Genomic DNA, 18,508 nt, shown 5'->3' with positions numbered 1-18,508 from the left:
CTTTCACATACCTCCCTGAGACCTGAGGTGAGGGATTTAGTGAAAGCATCCCATTCAGGATTAAGTGTCCCAATGTCTCTCACTCTGTACACCTTGTTAAGTTGTGGGTCTCTGTGTTGTTTCCCATCTACTGAAATAGGAAGCTTTTTCTCATAATAAGATACTGATCTATGAGTATCTCAGGATACGCATAACGGCATTAGGATTTATATTACCGCTTCGTTTCTTTAGCAGAACAGTAGTATTTGGTTTTTCCCTAAGTCCACAGCATAATCTCCAGTTCTTGGCTACAGCACAGTGTCAGGCACGAGCTACATCTCCTAAAGTAGGCCTTAAATCATATCTGAGGAGGGTTGGTTATCTCCACCATATCTGTACCCCTGCTGCAGCGGCTTATTATCATAGTGGGTCACTGCTGTAGACTGCAGAGTTTGTAGCTGGGTTGGTGTGTACCTTCCTCCTCTGGTAGTGTGCAGAATAACCACCAATACCACGAACATAAGTCAGGATGGATTAAGCTTCTAGTTAGACAGCAGCTCAACCTCTCCATCTTCAGTAAATCTTCAACAAGGCCTTACCATCTGTTTGTTGGGAGCAACTGATAGCTTTGTCAACAGTCTCAGACATTTGGAGGTTTCTATGGGGCTCCCTTGAACAATGACTCAACTAGATGTACCCTATTTCTGACACATGAGGCTTCACTTTGTCATTAAAAATGTCCAGTTGTGGTTCTGTCTTTCCCATTATTGGGTGATTCCATTTATATTTCTTTCACGTACGTATATATTTTAGGAAGTTTCTAGAGTAACAGGTTTTCCATATAACTCCACAAACTCTGACATGAACTCAGTGGTTAGCTCTTTGATCACCTCCTCCTGATGGGAGAGTGGCCTTACCAGGCCACAGAGGAAGACAATGCAGCCAGTCCTGATGAGACCTGATAGGCTAGGGTAAGATGGAGGGGAAAGAGGACCTCCCCTATCAGTGGACTTAGAGAGGGACAGGGAGGAGATGAGGGAGAAAGGGTAGGGTTGGGAGGGAATGAGAGAGGGGCTATAGCTGGGATACTAAGTGAATAAATTAATATAAAAATTAAAATTTAAAAAAGATTCATCCCCCCTATTAGGGGAACTACAGTCACATCATGAAGGTGAGTGGTTGTACTCAACTTTTAATTGGTGTTGTGACTTGATCAAAAGTTGTGTCAGGTGATGGTGGTGAATTTTATGTATCAAATTGACTAGGTCACAAGATGCTCAATAGCTGGATAAAGATTGATTTGGGAAATATCAGCGGTAGTATATCAGGAAAAGAGGAACATTTGAGTTGGTGTACCTGGTACAGGGCATGTCCTGCCACATTATGGCATCATTCAACCCAGTGAGTCATGAATGGAATGAAATGATGAAGAGATGGATATTTGCTAATCACTGACTGCATCCTCTAGGAAATCGGCTTTCTCCCTTTCTTAGTATTCCAGCTTCTTGCTTCTTGAGAGTCAAAACTAGAATCAATATCATTGGCTCTCTGGCTCTCATGTTGTCAAGCATTGAGAACTACACCAGCTTTCCTGATCTTCAGCTTGCATGTTACAGACTGGATGATTTCTTATCTATGACACAATTGTATATCATCTCATATCTATCACCTAGTTATTATATCTATCTACCTATCTATTTATCTGTCTGTCTCTTCATCTGCCTTCTGTCTGTCTGTCTATATGTATCATATCTATCTATCTAACAATCTATCAATCATCTGCCTATCATCTACTCACCTATCTTTCTCTGGAGAACCCTGACATACACAAGTGTGTAGGGGGAGAATTGAAAACAGTGAGATAAAGGAATTGTAGTAGACATTTATTAAAAACCCTATTGTGCATGTTGGTAGGCAGCAAAATAACTCCCCAAAGATGTCTATATGTTCTACCCCATAGAACCTATGGATATGTTACCTTAAGCAAAACTGTGGAATTTATAACTATAAAAGATATAAAAATAGAATATATAAAATACATAAATGATATAAAAATATAAATATATGAGAAGATTATCACAAGAAGATTATTAGGCTATGAGGTAAGCCTAACATAATCACAATGTTTCTGATCTCAGGGCTCCCAGAGATAAATGCACTCTCTACAGATTGTGGTATTTGGCAAGATATTTATTTGTATCCCTATGATTTCATACAGACATTATCTTAACGTGAAATAAATTAATAGCTTAATTAAGGTAATAAGCACTTGATAAATGGTGAATTCACCCTCTAATTTAAGCTGTTTGTAAAGCCTGTATTTTATTCATTTTAATTAATGAATTAATTCAGTAAACATCTTGGTCATAGGCCCGTCCTTCTTCTCCTCCCAGTCTCGCCCTCCCTTCTGTATCCCCCATCCCCTGTTACTCAGAATAGGGGCGCCCCCTATCCAGACATTCCAGCTCATCTATTCACATGAGGAAGGAGTTTGTCTCCCTCCAATGTGGCCTAGTAGGGCAGACCCATTATGGGGAAGTGATCAAAAAGCAGGCAACAAAGTCCATGTCAGAGATATCTCCCACTACACTAGTGGACCCACATGAAACCTAAGATCACCATCGGCTACTTATATTTTTAAATTAATTTTTTATATTAGTTACAGTTTATTAAATTTGTATCCCAGCTGTAGCCCCCTCCTCCATTCCCTCCCAATCCCACCCTCCCTCCCTCATCTCCTCCCTGCCCTTCTCTAAGTCCACTGATAGGGGAGGTCCTCCTCCCCTTCCATCTGACCCTACCTTATCAGGTCTCTTCAGGACTGGCCAAAGAGCCAGCCATTGATTTCATGTCAGAAATTGTTCCTGTTCACCTTACTAGGATACCCACTTGTATATTGAGCTGCCATGGGCTACATCTGAGCAGGGGTTTTAGGTTACATCCATACATGGTTCTTGGTTGGAGAAAGAGTCTCAGAAAAGACCCCTGTGCCCAGATATATTTGGTTCTTCTGGAGCTCCTGTTCTCTCCACATCATACTAACTCCCCCTTCTTTCATATGATTCCCTGCACTCTGCCCAAGGTTTGGTTATGAGTCTCAGCATCTGCTTTGATACCCTGCTAGGTAGAGTCTTTCATAGGCCCTCTGTGGTAGGCTCCTGTCCTGTTTCTTGTTTTCTCCTACTTCCAATGTCCATCAAATTTGTCTTTCTAAGTGAGGATTAATCATCTTACTCTGGGTCCTCTTTCTTGTTTATCTTCTGTAGGTGTACAGATTTTAGTATGATTATCCTATCTTATAAGTCTAGTACCCACTTATAGGTGAGTATATACTGTGTGTGTATATTCTGGGATACCTCATTCAGGATGATCTTTTCTAGATTCCACTATTTGCCTGCAAATTTCATGATTTCCTTGTTTTTCATTGCTGAGTAGTATTCCATTGTGTAAAAGTACTACAATTTCTGTATCCATTCCTCTGCTGATGGACATCTGGGTTGTTTCCAGGTTCTGGCTTTCACGAATAAAGCTGCTACAAACATGGTTGAGCAAATGTCCTTGTTGTGTACTTGAACATCTTTTGGCTATATGCCTAGGAGTGGTATGGCTAGATCGTGAGGAAGCACTATTCCTAATTGTCTGAAAAAGTACCAGATTGATTTCCAAAGTTTACATTCCCACCAGCAATGGAGGAGCATTCCCCTTTCTCTACAGCCTCTCCAGCATGTGCTGCCACTTGAGTTTTTGATCTTAGCCTTTCTGATAGGTGTAAGGTGAAATTTCAGGGTCGTTTTTATTTGCATCTCCCTGACGACATTGAACATTTCTTTAAGTGTTTCTCTGCCATTCTATATCCCAATACAGAGAATTCTCTGTACCCCATTTTTTAATTGCATTGCTTGATTTGTTGCTTTTTAACTTCTTTAGTTCTTTATATATTCTGGATATCAGCCCTCTGTCAGATATTGAGTTGGTGAAGATCCTTTCCCAGTCTGTAGGTTGTCATTTTGTTCTGACAACAGTGTCTTTGCTTTACAGAAGATTTTCAATTTCATGAGGTCCCATTTATTGATTGTTGCTCTTAAAGCCTATGCTGTTGGTGTTCTGTTCAGGAAGTAGTCTCCTGTGACAATGAGTTCTAGGCTCTTCCTCACTTTTTCTTCTAACCAATTTAGTATGTCTGGTTTTATGTTGAGGTGTTTGATCCACTTGGCCTTTGTTTTTGTGCAGGGTGATAAATATGGATCTATTTTCATTTTTCTTCATGTAGATGTTTAGTTGGACCAGCAACATTTGTTGAAGATGCTGTCTTTTTTCCCATCGAATGGTATTGGCTTCTTTGTCAAAAGTCAAGTATTCATAGGTGTGAGGGTTTATTTCTGGGTCTTCTATTCAGTCTCATTGAGCCACCATTCTGTTTCTATGCCAATACCATGCAGTTTTTATTGTTATTGCTCTGTAGTACAGCTTGAGATTAGGGATGGAGATACCTCCAGAAGATCTGTTGTTGTGCAAGATCCTTTTGGAAATTAAAGGTTTTTTTTTTTGTTTCTCCATATGAGGTTGAGAATTTTTTTTTTCAACGTCTGTAAAAGTTGTGTTGGTATTTTGATGGGAATTGCATTGAATCTGTAGATTGCTTTTGGCAGAATGGCTATTTTCACTATGTTAATCCTACTGATTCATGAGCACAGGAGATCTTTCCATCTTGTGATATCTTCTTGAATTTCTTTCTTCAGAGACTTGAAGTTGTTCGTTTGTTTGTTTGTTTTCAAACAGATCTTTCACTTGCTTGGTTAGAGTCACACCAAGGTACTTTATGTTATTAGTGGCTATTGTGAAGGTGTTTCCCTGATTTCTTTCTCAGTCCTTTTGTCTTTGGTATACAGAAGGGCTTCTGACTTTTTTTTTTTTTTAGTTAATTTTGTATCCAGCCACTTTGTTGAAGGTGTTCATCAGCTGAAGGAGTTCTGTGGTTGAATTTTTGGGATCACTCATGTATACTATCATATCATCTGCAAATAGTGAAACTTTGACTCATTCCTTTCTTATTTGTATCCCCTTGATCTCCTTTATTTGTCTATTGCTCTAGCTAGGACTTCAAGTACTATGTTGAAGAGATATGGAGAGAGTGGGCAGCCTTACCTTGTTCCTGATTTCAGTGGGATTGATTTAAGTTTCTCTCCATTGAGTGTGATGTTGGCTATAGGCTTGCTGTATATTGCCTTTTCTATGTTTAGGTATGTGCCTTGTATCCCTGATTTCACCAAGACTTTAAATTTGAATGGGTGTTGGATTTTCTCAAATGCTTTTTCAGCATCTAAGCATATGATGATGTGGTTTTTCTCTTTCAATTTGTTTACATTGATGGATTTCTGTATGTTGAACTACCCTTACATGCCTGGGATGAAGCCTACTTGATCAGGGTGGATGTTATTTTTGATATGTTCTTGGAATCAGTTTGCAAGTATTATATTGAGTATTTTTGCATCAATGTTCATAAAAGAGTTAGGTCTGAAGTTCTCTTTTTTCTATTGTGTCTTTGTGTGGGTTAGGTATTAGGGTGACTGTAGCTTCATAGAATGAGTTTGGTAATGTTCCTTCTGTTTCTATTTTGTGGAATAGTTTAAAGAGAATTGAAGTTAGCGCTTCTTTGAAGGTCTGGTAGAAATCTGCACTAAATCAATCTGGCTCTTTTTTCCTTGAGGGATACAGGTCTACTCAATCTTTCTACCTGATCTTGACTTAATTTTGGTGGATGGAATTTATCAAGAAAATTGTCCATTTCTTTTAGATTTTCAATTTTGTGGCATATAGGCTTTTGTAGTAAGACCTAATAATTGTTTGGATTTCCTCACTGTCTGTAGTTATGTCCCCCTTTTCATTTCTGATTTTGCTGATTTGGATAGTTTCTCTCTACCTTTTAGTTGGTTTGGCTAAAGGTTTGTCTATCTTGTTGATTTTCTCAAAGAACCAGCTCTTGGTTTCATTGATTCTTTGAATAGTTTTATTTGTTTCTAATTGATTTATTTCAGCCCTGAGTTTGATTATTTCCAGCTGTCTGTTCCTATTGGGTGTATTTGCTTCTTTTTTTTTTTTTTTCTAGGGCTTTCAGTTGGGCTATTAAGTTGCTTGTATGAGATGTCACAAATTTCTTCTTGAAGTCACTTAGGGCTATGAATTTTCCTCTGCGCACTGCTTTCATCCTGTCCCTTAAATTAGGGTATGTTGTACCTTCATTTTCATTGAATTCTAGGAAGTCTTTAATTTCTTTCTTTATTTCATTCTTAACCAAGCTGTCATTGAGCAACAAGTTGTTCAGTTTCCATGTGCATGTAGGCTTTTTGCTAATCCCATTGTTGTTGAGGTGCAGCTTTAATCCATGGTGGTCAGATAGAATAGAGGGGATTATCTTAATCTTCTTGTATCTGTTGATGCTTGCTTTGTGACCAACTATATGGCCTATTTTGGAGAAGGTTCCATAGGGTGCTGAAAAGAAGGTATACTCTTTTGAGTTTGGGTGAAAAATTTTGTAGACATTTACTAGGGCCATTTTATTTAGGACCTCTGCAAGTGCCTTTATTTTCGTATTTGGCTTCTGTCCAGATGATCTGTCCCTTGGAGAATGTGAAGTGTTGAAGTCTCCCAATATTAAGGTATTGGGATCGATGTGTGATTTAAGTTTTAATAATGTTTCATTTATGAATGTAGGTGTTCTTGTGTTTGGGGCATAGATGTTCAGAATTGTGATGTCCTCCTGGTGGATTTTTCCTTTGATAAGAATGTAGTGCCCCTCCTTATCTTTTTTTATTAATTTTGGTTGAAAGTCTATTTTATTAGATTAAGATAGCAACTCCAGCTTTTTTTCTGGGTCCATTTGCTTGAAAAACATTTTTCCAGCCCTTTACCCTGAGGTAGAGTTTATCTTTTTTGCAGAGGTGTTTTTCTTGGATGCAGCACAATTTTGGATACTGTTTCCGCGGATATTAGTCTGTGTCTTTTTATTGGAGAGTTGAGTCCACTGATGTTGATAGATAATAGTGACCAATGAACATTAGTTCCTTTTATTGTGGAGTTGGTGGACTTACTCTGATTCATTGCTGGTTTTCTTTTAATTTTTGTTGGGATATTATCTGTATCCTATGTTTTCTTGGGTACAGTTGTTTCATTGGATTGGAGTTTTCCTTTTAGTGTCTTCTGTAGGGCTGGTTTGCTTTGTAGATATTGCTTAAATTTAGTTTTGTCATGGGATATTTTGTTTTCTCCATCTATATTTATTGATAGCTTTGCAGGTATAATAGTCTGGGTTGGCATCTGTGGTCCCTTAAAGTCTGTATGACATCTGCCCAGGCCCTTCTAGCTTTCATAGTTTCTGATGAGAAGTCAGGTGTGATTCTGATAGGTCTATCTTTATATGTTACTTGGCCTTTTTCACTTGCTGCTTTTAACATTTTTTTTTTTTGTTCTGTAGATTTAGTGTTTTGACTATGATGTGATGTGAGGAGGTTTTTTGTTTTTTGTTTTTTGTTTTTTGTTTGTTTGTTTTCTGGTTTAATCTATTTGGTGTTCTGTAGGCCTCTTGTATGTTTATGAACATCTCTTTCTTTAAGTTGGAAAAATTTTCTTCTATGATTTTATTGAAAATATTTTCTGGAACTTGGGGCCTGGAATCTTCTTTTTCATCAATTCCTATTGTCCTTAGATTTTTGCCTTTTCATGCCGTCCTTGATTTCTTAGATATTTTGTGTTTGGGACTTTTCCGATTTTACTTTTTCTATGAGAGAAGTATCAATTTCTGCAACTGTATCTTCCTCCCCTGAGATTCTCTCTTCTATCTCTTGTATTCTATTGGTGATGTTTACCTTTGTGGTTCCTGATCTTTTCTCTAAGTTCTCCAGCTCCAGGGTTTTCTCAGTTTGTGTTTTCTTTATTGATTCTAATTCTGATTTTATGACTTACACTATTTCCTTCATCTATTTGAATATGGCTTCCTGTCTTTGTATGATGGCCTCTATTTTTTGTTGTTGTTCGTTTCCTCTCTATATGCCACTAATTGTGCCTCTACTTCTGCCTCTATTTGTTTGGCTATATTTGCTTATGTTTCTCTGAGAGATTTTTTCTTTTTTTTTTTTTTTTAATTTGCCTCCACTTTTGTGGCTAATTCTTCGAGAGATTTGTTCATTTCTTCTTTTACTGTCTCTATTTGTATGGCTATTTCTTTGAGAGATTTGTTTGTTTCCTCTTTATATGTCCCTAATAACTAGGTAGGGATTGCTTTAAAGTCATTTTCCTGAGTTTAAGATGAATTGGAGTATCCATTGATTTTGCGGGTTGCTGATGAAGCCATGATGTCTTGATTTTTGTTGGATGTGTTCTTTTGCCGACCTCTGACCATTTGCTTCTCTATAATCTTCACTGTTTGTTCCTGGATTCTGCAATTCAGACTGGTACTGTCTTTCTCTGGTGCCTGGAGAATTATTCAGGAAGATGAGAGAGGTCCAGTGGTTTCAGCATGTGCATTGGTGTTTCAGCTGTACTTATGGGAGGAAAGTCGATGGGTGCAGAAGGACAAATGCAAACAAGCATGTGAGTGAGCTTGTGCATGGAAATGTGCCTTGAGGAACAGGGTGCTAGAGAATATTGAAGCCTTGAGTGTGTGGGAGGGGTGCTGTCTTGCAGGCACCAAAATATTGCATTCCTGAAGGTGTAGCAGGCCCTGGTGATAATCAGGGGCACAATTTCCTTATGAAAATTCCTTGAATACCTCAGTGGCCTACAGGCTACTGGTATCCATCTCTGACTGAGCTCTAGGCATTATTTGCCTGAACTCCACTGGTGGACCTGCAGATCAGGGGCTTCAATTTCCCAAGAATTCCTCTGTTTCTCACAGTGGATGTGTGGGTGGGAGGGATCTGATGTCTGGCTGCTAGCTTAGAAGCACCCTGGATCTGGGGCTCTGCAGGCACTTGAGGGCACATTCCCTCTCTAGCAGGTCACATAGGCAAGCACAGGGGTTCCCCTGCTCTGTACTCTCAGGTTTGGACCTGCTGAGTCAAATGCTGGAAGAAGGTTAAGCTCTGCCAGCTCAGTGGTGCTAAAACCGCTGAACTAGGGAGTCCAGCTGCAGCTGTGAACTGGGAGGCTGGTCCAGGTAGGTGCCTGCTTTAAAGTTCTGGGGAGCCAAAACTGTGGTCCACAGACCTAGGTGGCCCGGTGCCTGGTGTACCTGGTTTGTTTGGTGGGTCTGCTGGACTTTGGTGGCTATACAGCCAGCTATCTGCCACTGAGGGATTGGGAAGCCCTTACAGTCATTGGCTGGGAGGCCCTTTGGAGTTGGTACAGCTGCTCACTGATCTGGGATCTGGAAGGGATGGTACTATGGATCTGGGACTTGGAAGGTGGGTATAGCTGGCAGCCGTGGCTGAGGAGCTAGGAGCCCTGCCTCTGCTCTCTTGTCTCTAGGCAGGGAGTTTTGTGCTGAGGGTCTCTGGCACTGTGAGCCAGTTCCACTAAAGAGAGAGGCCTGAAAAAGGGAAGTGCAAGGGGTTCAAAAGTTGGCTTCTTTCTGTCCCCAGAGAAGTCTTCGGGTAACCTGAATCTAAAGTTCTCAGCTCATGTGATGTTCCCTCTTGTTCAAGAAGCCTCAATGTCAATTTTCTGGCTTTAGCTGCCCCTCCACTCACCAATTTCAGAGTTTTAGGTCATCTGCTCTCAGATATTGTGCATACTGGTTGCAGCCATCTTGGATCTCTCCATTGGCTACTTATAAGTAGAGAACCTAGGTGCAGACTATGCGTTGTCCTTGGTTGGTGCTTCAGACTCCATAGGCCCATCTGGGTCCTGGTTGATTGTCTCTGATGTCTTCTTCTTTTTGTGGAGCTTTTGTCACCTCTGGGTCTATTTATTCTTCCCCCCTCTTTTCATGTAGACTTACCATGCTTTGCCCAAAATGGCTCTGAGTCTCAGTATCTGTTTCTAGCCATTGCTGTGTGAAGACTCTAAAAGGACAACTCCGTTTGGCTCCTGTCTACAAGTATGTCAGAGTGTCAGTAATAGTGATAGAGGTTGGCTTTCTTCTATGGGTTGGGTCTAAGTGTTGGGCCCATCATTGGTGGGACATTCCCTCAGTCTCTGATCTATCTGTTCTCTCTTTGTCCCTGAAGGTCTAGTAGGTAGAGTGTGTTTTGGATTGAGGTTTTAGTAGTCTACAGATTGGGAAAATATCCTACAAAGGGCTAATACCCAGAATGTATAATGAACTCAAGAAATTAAACACTAACAAACCAAATAATACAATTAAAAAATGGGATACAGAGCTAAACAGAGAATTCTCAACAGGGGAATCTCAAATGGTGGAGAAGCACTTAAGGAAATGCTCAAAGTCCTTAGTCATCAGGGAAACACAAATCAAAATGACTCTGTGATTCCACCTCAAAATTCAGGTGACAAATACTTCCTGGAGAGGATATGGAGAAAGGGAAACATTCCTCCATTGGTGATGGGAGTGCAAACTTGTACAGCCACTTTGGAAATCAATCTGGCCCTTTCACAGAAAACTGGAAATAGCCATGCCTCAAGACACATCTATACCACTGCTCAGCATACATCTACAAGAAGCTTTATTTGTAATAGCGAGAAACTGGAAACAAACTAGATGTCCCTCAACCAAAAAATGGATAAAGAAACTCTGGTACATTTACACATTGGAATACTACTTATCTATTAAAAACAAGAAAATCATAAAATTTCAAGGCAAATGGATGGAACTAAATAAGATCATCCTGAGTGAGGTAACATAGATCCAGAATGACACACATGGTGTGGACTCACTTATAAGTGGATTTTAGTCATATAGTACAGAATAATCATACTACAATGCACAGACCCCAAGAAGATAAGTAAATAGGAGGACCCAAGGGAGGAGGCATAAATCTCATTCAGAAGGGGAAATGGAATAGATGAAGGTAATGGTAGAAGAGTGGGAACAAGGTAGGAGAGGGAGTAAAGAAAGAAATAAGAGTGGAGATCAGACCTAGGGAGCATAGGGGAGGGAGGGCAGAAGGCCTGCAGAGAAAAGAGAAATGGTGGCTGGGGGCATCTCTGCAACAAGCTGCAGAGCTAAATCAGAACAGGCTTCAGGGAGGATATAAGGGCAATTCTAGCTAAGATTCCTAGTCGCAGGGGCCATGGAGACTGAAGAGGACACCCTTTATCTAGACAAGATTCCTAGCGGACAGAGGAGATCACAAACCCACCCATAAAAACCTGTATTTTTTTAAATATACTATTCAAAATCTCAAATGAATGGTTATATAACATAATAAGTGAGAAATTTCTGACCAGTCCTCCACTCTGTAGAATGAATTTACAGCACTATCTTCAAGAAAGAAAACTATTCCACACTCCACCTCACTTCAAGAAGCATAGATGGACTTAGCTAAATCTGCATTTAGAATATGTTGAAGCTAGAGGAAAAAAAACTTTATCAAATTTGTATCATCTATCACAGTTAAAGCATAGAAAACAGCATGTCCATTGAACTGCAATGGAATCTAATGGCCCTCTTGTGAGGAGATCCTGGGATTTGAGATCATCTGTAAAAATAGACAGGTCATAATCTGTTGAAAGAAAGCAAATACTATAATTTTTAAAGTTATCTTGTAGAAAGAGTCTCAAAAATGAGAATAGCCTCTGTTCCAGTAATTCTACTTTGAATTTTTCCAACCCTGAAATCTGAGACACAGAGAGAGACCTTCATATTGAACACTTAGGTAGCATTTCTCAACATTAAGAAAATTAAAAGTAACAAAGCCCTTCTTGAACTAGACTAATGCCTAAGCATTATGAAAAGTGACAACCAAATATTCACAAGACTCTACATATGTAAACAAGCACAGATCAATATTTATTTGAAAAAAAATAGAATGATTTCACTCATGTCCCATAAACCAATATGCCTTCAACTTTTGATCCTAAAGAATAAAGAAACCACTTTTAATAATATTTTTCTTTAGTTGTTAAGGCTATAAATGATTTAAATGTTAACACTTTTCACTTTTGAATGACCCTTAATAATAGCTTACAAAAATGAAAGTTACACACTTACAGAAAAGTATTCTCCCCTTTTTGTTTGTTTTATTTTTTTCCCTATCAAGAACACGTTTATGTGTCAACAACATTTCTTTGAATATCCTGGAGTGTTATTGAAGTATTCACTCTAATAGGAGAGTGTTAACTTGATGGTATGAAATGGAAGTGCTACAAAACCACATAGATATGCATCAGACCCTGTCAAATCTATTTGCAATTTACTATTATTATTATTATTATTATTATTAATTTTTGCTATTTCTTACACTTTATCTTCTTCACACTTTGTCATTTTCCTTCATCCCAAGGCTGTAAGAAGCCTACAACTGTAGTTAGGACCCTGGCCTAGAAGCTACTTTAACCACTCTTTGCTGTCACCAAGTTTAAAATTAATGCTTGCTTTAATTGTTTCTCCATTGGTTGAAATGTTAGGCTTAATGAATGCATAGTTAATTTAAATGAGAATAACTGATTGCTAGCCTTGGTAGTTCATAAAATTGAGGACAGTTCTATTACGGATATATAGGTGGTCATGTTAGGGCTGGGACTGTAGAACATGCTCCCCGCTGGCTGGTGTCTGTGTCCCCGGTCTACAAGAGTGTGGCCAAGTCTGGGTCACATCATTCCTCACACCAGGTCGTAATAGTACAAACAACCTGTTAAGAGAATGGGGATGTGCTGATATAGACAAGCAGTAATGAGGAGTGTATTGGGAGTGAAAGGACTTGAGGGTTCTTGGTTCAATTCTGATACCATAACTCTTGTGCCATATAGAAGTAAAGGCATTCTAAAAAGTTACCTGTGCCTTCACCAAAGTTGTTTCATCAATTTGGAAACACCAAAAAGTATCTACCCTCTTACACCAGAAAGTGGCTATTTAAATTGCTCTGTCAAGGCTTTCCTGACTTGCTCTGGGAGACATCTACTTTGTGGAGGCTTCTCCTGAAGACCCGTTTGGTTTTTCCACTAGTGCTGAAAGCCTCTGACATTTGGGATATATTTCACATTTACACTTATTCTGGATTTATCTCTTCAATCTCATAGTCTTAAAATATATTATGTTATATTATTATATTACATATTGTGCATAAATTATATAATAAATACATATATAACTAATATATGTATACATTTAAAAATGTTGATTAGACCGACCACTACCTTTGTGAAAAGATACACACTGGGGAAAAGGGCAACTTTTTTAGAAATCAATTGGAACAGAGGGAGAGGAAATAAAGACATTGATTCTCTATCTCATGCTGTATAAAACAAAGCAAAAGGGCAAAACTGCCAAAGAACAAGTTAGAAAAATTGACAAGAAATTGGACTAAGGGGAGGCTTGGTTGGTGAATGCACTTCCCAGCAAGGCTGATAACCTCAGTCTGGAACCAGGCACCATGTAGTAGGAGAGACCTGACCCCTGTGAGTTTTTACATGACTTTCACATGTGTGTCTTGGCACATGTTCCTTCTTGAAAAAAAATAATAAATCTAATAGACTTAAAAGAGAAAAAGGAAAGAAGGCTTTTTAAATAAAGACCTTTTCAAAACAAAATTCATACAGTTAAAAAAATGATAAATCTCGTGATAAACGCTGTTCGTTAAAAGACATCAACAGAGCCAAAGTACCTGAAACAAGGAAAGTGGGTGAGGAAGTAGAGGGAGCTGAGCAGCATGACCCAGTTCCGTGGAGAGCTTTGCAGAGCACCTATAGCGTGGAGAAGTCTTGGTTAGGTAAGCCAGCAGCCTGTCCTCTGGAGCCTGTACTAGGGAGTTATTGGGTAAATTGCGTCTACACACAGAAGGCAGACTTTTGGTTAAAGCAGGGACATATGACTGGCAAAGACTTTATGAACATTATGGGAGTATGACAAATAAATAAAAAAAGAAATTCAAAGTATCATGTGGGGAGGTATTCTCAATCTTATTAGTAACTGGAGGGGATGCAAACTAAAAGCAAATGCGTGATTAGTTTGTGTTCACACAACTAACAAAATACTAAAAATTGACAAAATTAATGTAGAAGTTGTGCATTGCCAGGATCTCTTGTACCTTAGTAATGTGTATAAAGATTGTTATAACCACTTCATAAAAGAAATTTGGCATTTTCTCACAAAGATAAATATTTCTATAGTTTCTAACCCAGTAATGCTACCCCTAGGCATAATTCCACTCTCAAAACTGTATAAAATATGTATGGAAATATTAATCATTATCAAAACAAAGAACTGACAATGAATCAGATTCCTATTAATAAAATAAGGAGTGAATAAATTATGGCACATTTCTACAAAAATAAAATGTAGCAATGAAAATTAAGAAAAGACAGTCATGCAAATTAGTCTGAATAAACATCTGTAATATAACGTTGAACTAAGAATTCCTAATTTTAGAAAACTACATGCAATTTGATAATATTAATATGCAATTAAAAAAACTAGAGCAATTGAAGCTAAACTAAGTATAAAACACAGGCATGAAAAGTATCCAATTCAAAGTAAAATACTTCAGAGTTAGGCAGCAAATCAGGGGTTGGAAAAGAGAAATGTATACAGATAGGTGGCACTTAAAATGTTTTGTTTCATAATTTTTATTTTTTATATTAATCACAGGTTATTTACTTTGTATCTCAGCCTAGGCACCTTCCCTCATTCCCTCCCAATCCCACCCTCCCTCCCTCATCTCCTCCGTGCCTCTTTCCAAGTCCACTGATAAGGGAGGTCCTCCTCCCCTTCCATCTGACCCTAGCTTATCAGGTCTCTTCTGGTCTGGCTGCAATGTTCTCCTCTGTGGCCTAGCAAGGCTGCTCCTCCCTCAGTGGGGGGAGGGGGTCCAAAGAGCCAGCCATTGAGTTCATGTCAGAAACAGTCCCTGTTCCCCTTACTGGGGAAACCCACTAGGATACTGAGCTGCCATGGGCTACATTTGAGCAGGGGTTCTAGACTATATTTATACATGGTCCTTGGTTGGAGAAACAGTCTCATAAAAGTCCCCTGTGCCCTGATATATTTGGTCCTTGTGGGGTTCCTGTCCTCTCCAGTTCATACTAACTCCCCCTTCTTTCATATGATTGTCTGCACTCTGCGCAAGGTTTGGTTATGAGTCTCAGCATCTGCTTTGATACACTGCTAGGTATTTGTAGACCTGAATGGTAGATCCACGGCATTAGTCACTTTATTACAACTTAAATACATTCATACACACAGTGTCAGGGCTGGGAGTGAGCTATTGATAATAAACTAGGGATAGAATTTATGCAATTTCAAATGCCTCATGTCTAGTCAAATAAAATAAAGTTTGAAGGTATAAATTTGTGAACACATGGGCATAATTATTATTTTTTACTTAATTAAGTGATGCAATTATATTTGTAGTCATAAAGGAGTTGTTTTCTCATCTTCTATTTACTTCTCATGGAATATTGAGTAAGACTGAGTTTTCTTACCTTCCCAACTTGAAATGGGGATTGATAATAGCTGTTCCTAAAGCCCTGTGATGTGTTATTAAGATTTATAAAGAGATCATAAAACTGAAGTCACAATGGAAATTATCAGTGAGTAGACTGGGCTGGGTAGGTGCTTATCAGTTAAGAGCAATTGCTGCTCTTGCAGGGGGCCTAAGTTAAATTTCCAGAATACACATGTTGGCTTACAACTATCCATAATTCCAGTTCCAGCAGATTTCATACCTTCCTTTGACTTCTGCGGGCACCAGGCACACATGTGATGCACATACTTACCTTCAGATAATAAACCAATATACAAAAACATTGAATTAATTAATTAATTAATTATTTAATTAATAAGAAGATGAATTTAAAATATATGTGCCAATATGACCTATGTGTTGGTTAGGCATAGAGCAAGAAACAACATCATACCCTATAGAAGGCATTACAGGAAATACAACTGCACAGTTCTGAATCCTGTTCAGTCTGTAGAGATGAGGAGAGAGATGCCAGGAGATCCAAGAACATGTGTGTGTGTGTGTGTGTGTGTGTGTGTGTGTGTCTGTGTCTGTGTTTAGGAAATGATGGTTTGTGAGAGAAATGGATGAGAGGGCTGCTTCCAATGTGGAATTTACATTGCAGAAGAATAGAGTCAAGACCTCAGATCCCTGTAAAATATTTATTATGTTTATTATGACTTCTTAAAAAAGATAACCAACCACATCTAATTTACTCCTAGCCAAATTTTTCACCAGTCATAAATCTCCTCACTAAAAAATGCATAAATTACTGAAATGTGTTAAACTTTTTTAATCTAAGGAGCTAAAGATTTTATTTATAATTAACTTTTGGAAGAAGGAAAACATTTTATGAATGCCATATTATCACTCTGTGGTCATTTCCCTAGTGTAAAGAAGAATAAACTTCAGGGTTCTATCCACCCGTTCAACTTATCTTTGATCCATAAGAAACACCTAAAGGTTTTTTCCTCTCTTTAAATTTTCTACCAAATGTGTTCTTAAATTAGACATTGGTCTTACCTTTTAATTTTAAGGAAAAACAAACAAACAAAACAAAACAAAACAAACAAAAAAATGCCCGCATCACTGGATGAACTTTCATTCATGATTTTACAAAAATCTTCCAACCAACTAGCAATCAGCACCTACTGCTGCAGTCTGGATAGCGTTCTTTGGCTTGCACTTGGGGTTCATTTGTTTATAATAGAGTTCAGTGCTTTGCATGCTTACCAAGAGAAGACATTCCAAAGAGAAGATGAAGTGTCTTCTTGTTCTTTATTAGTAGACTAGAGAAAATTTAAGGGTGCCATTCAAAATAGTGGTCGCCAAAGTTTCAATTCTTTTATTTAAAGCAAAATTTTTTTTTTCTGTTCACTCTCAATTCAGAGAGTGAATTGACAAAGAAAATTGCCAAAGAAATTAGACAGATTTGGGAGGACGCTGTACATTATGAGACTAGTCAGGTCTTCCAGCAATTCCAGGGCTTCCTTTACCTTGAAAAATCAGTGGGGGTTAAAATCACAAGCAGAGGAAAGATGCAGATATGGTGCTCACAAGTGCTGCCGTTACCCTGATTCCACCCCACTTCGTACATTCTCATCCATTCTTAACGACTTTGGGGGTGCTACATCATGTATTTAGATAATTAAACTTAGGATACCTCCTTCTAGCCCCAACCTCTGCTCTTAACTTAAAACTTAGCTATATAAATTTGTATTTTGGTTGGAATGTCTCCAAAGTATCCCTTACTCTTTTTCAATCTAAACCCATCTTTTCTGAATGTCTTATAACTTGCTTTTGAAATCCCAATAGTTACACAATAACATTTCAACCAGAAGCCTGGGCCTATATTTGACTTCCTTCTTCCATGAACCAATTTGCAAGTCATGGAGAAGTTACAACTATTTAAAACCTACAATTTCTTTATATGCTTAATCTCTACCATCACATATTTGCTCCTAAGCTTTATCACACCATGCCTCAGCTACTAAAGTGCATTTGTAAATATTTCCTTGCCTCAGTTCCACACTCCACCTTTACATTTAGCTATCAAAAGAAACTGAAAATGTAAACACGATTTTCATCTGCTTAAAATATTTCCACAGTTTCACTTCTCCTGTAGGAAAAACAATCATAGTGTTTAGTCTGATTGCACAGACTAACATGACATGCCAATTATTACTCAGGCTTCATTCTTGTTACATTTTTTTTTTTCATCCAGGCACACATCCCTTGGTGATTTTTTTAAGTTCTTACATTCCTTCCTCAGGATGACGAGGCAGGTTCCTTTTCTACAGTGCATCCTTTTCCATCTTTTTCGTCGTCAAATTCTCTTCCCTTTAATTGACAGTTACAGCTTATCTTATTTAGATCTTTTCCTGCACCCAAAGAGGCTCTCTTTCCCCTCTTTCACAGGCTGCTTATTGCCCTCTGCTGTAGTCTCTATCATATTGATCGTGTTCATGCGTTTACATATTTATGTCCCCTATTTATCATAAGCATTTAAAAAGCAAAGGTCATACATCCTATTTCTGGAACCTTAAACAGCCTGACCTAGAACAGTATCATAAATAACTGCTTGACACAAGCATATTTCTTAAAAACGTGAAATGAAAGCATAGACCTTGTAACTCTGGATTAAAAGCTTCCCAGAATTATTGTGGAAAGGGCCACATTCTTCATGTAGAAACACCTCTCTCCAGAAGTACTTTCTGGCCCTGGGGACACAGTCAGACTACATCAGGCAACAGCCCAACATCAACACTGCTAAAAGGCTCACTTGTTTACCTTCAATTTCACTGCTTGCTTGAGGTCATGTTGCTAGGAAGGGAAGGAGTGGAGACTCCGATTCAGTCCAGTCTGGATTGCCAAGCATATGCAGTTGGTCAAAACAAGCAATAATTTGCAGCCTAAGTTACTTAATAAAGAAATCTTCCTCTCAAAGAAGCAGCCAAATATGCAAAGGAGGAGCT

Source organism: Meriones unguiculatus, chromosome 12, assembly GCF_030254825.1.
Source record: "Meriones unguiculatus strain TT.TT164.6M chromosome 12, Bangor_MerUng_6.1, whole genome shotgun sequence".
In the NCBI taxonomy this organism is placed as follows: domain Eukaryota; kingdom Metazoa; phylum Chordata; class Mammalia; order Rodentia; family Muridae; genus Meriones; species Meriones unguiculatus.
This window is presented reverse-complemented; position numbering follows the sequence as displayed.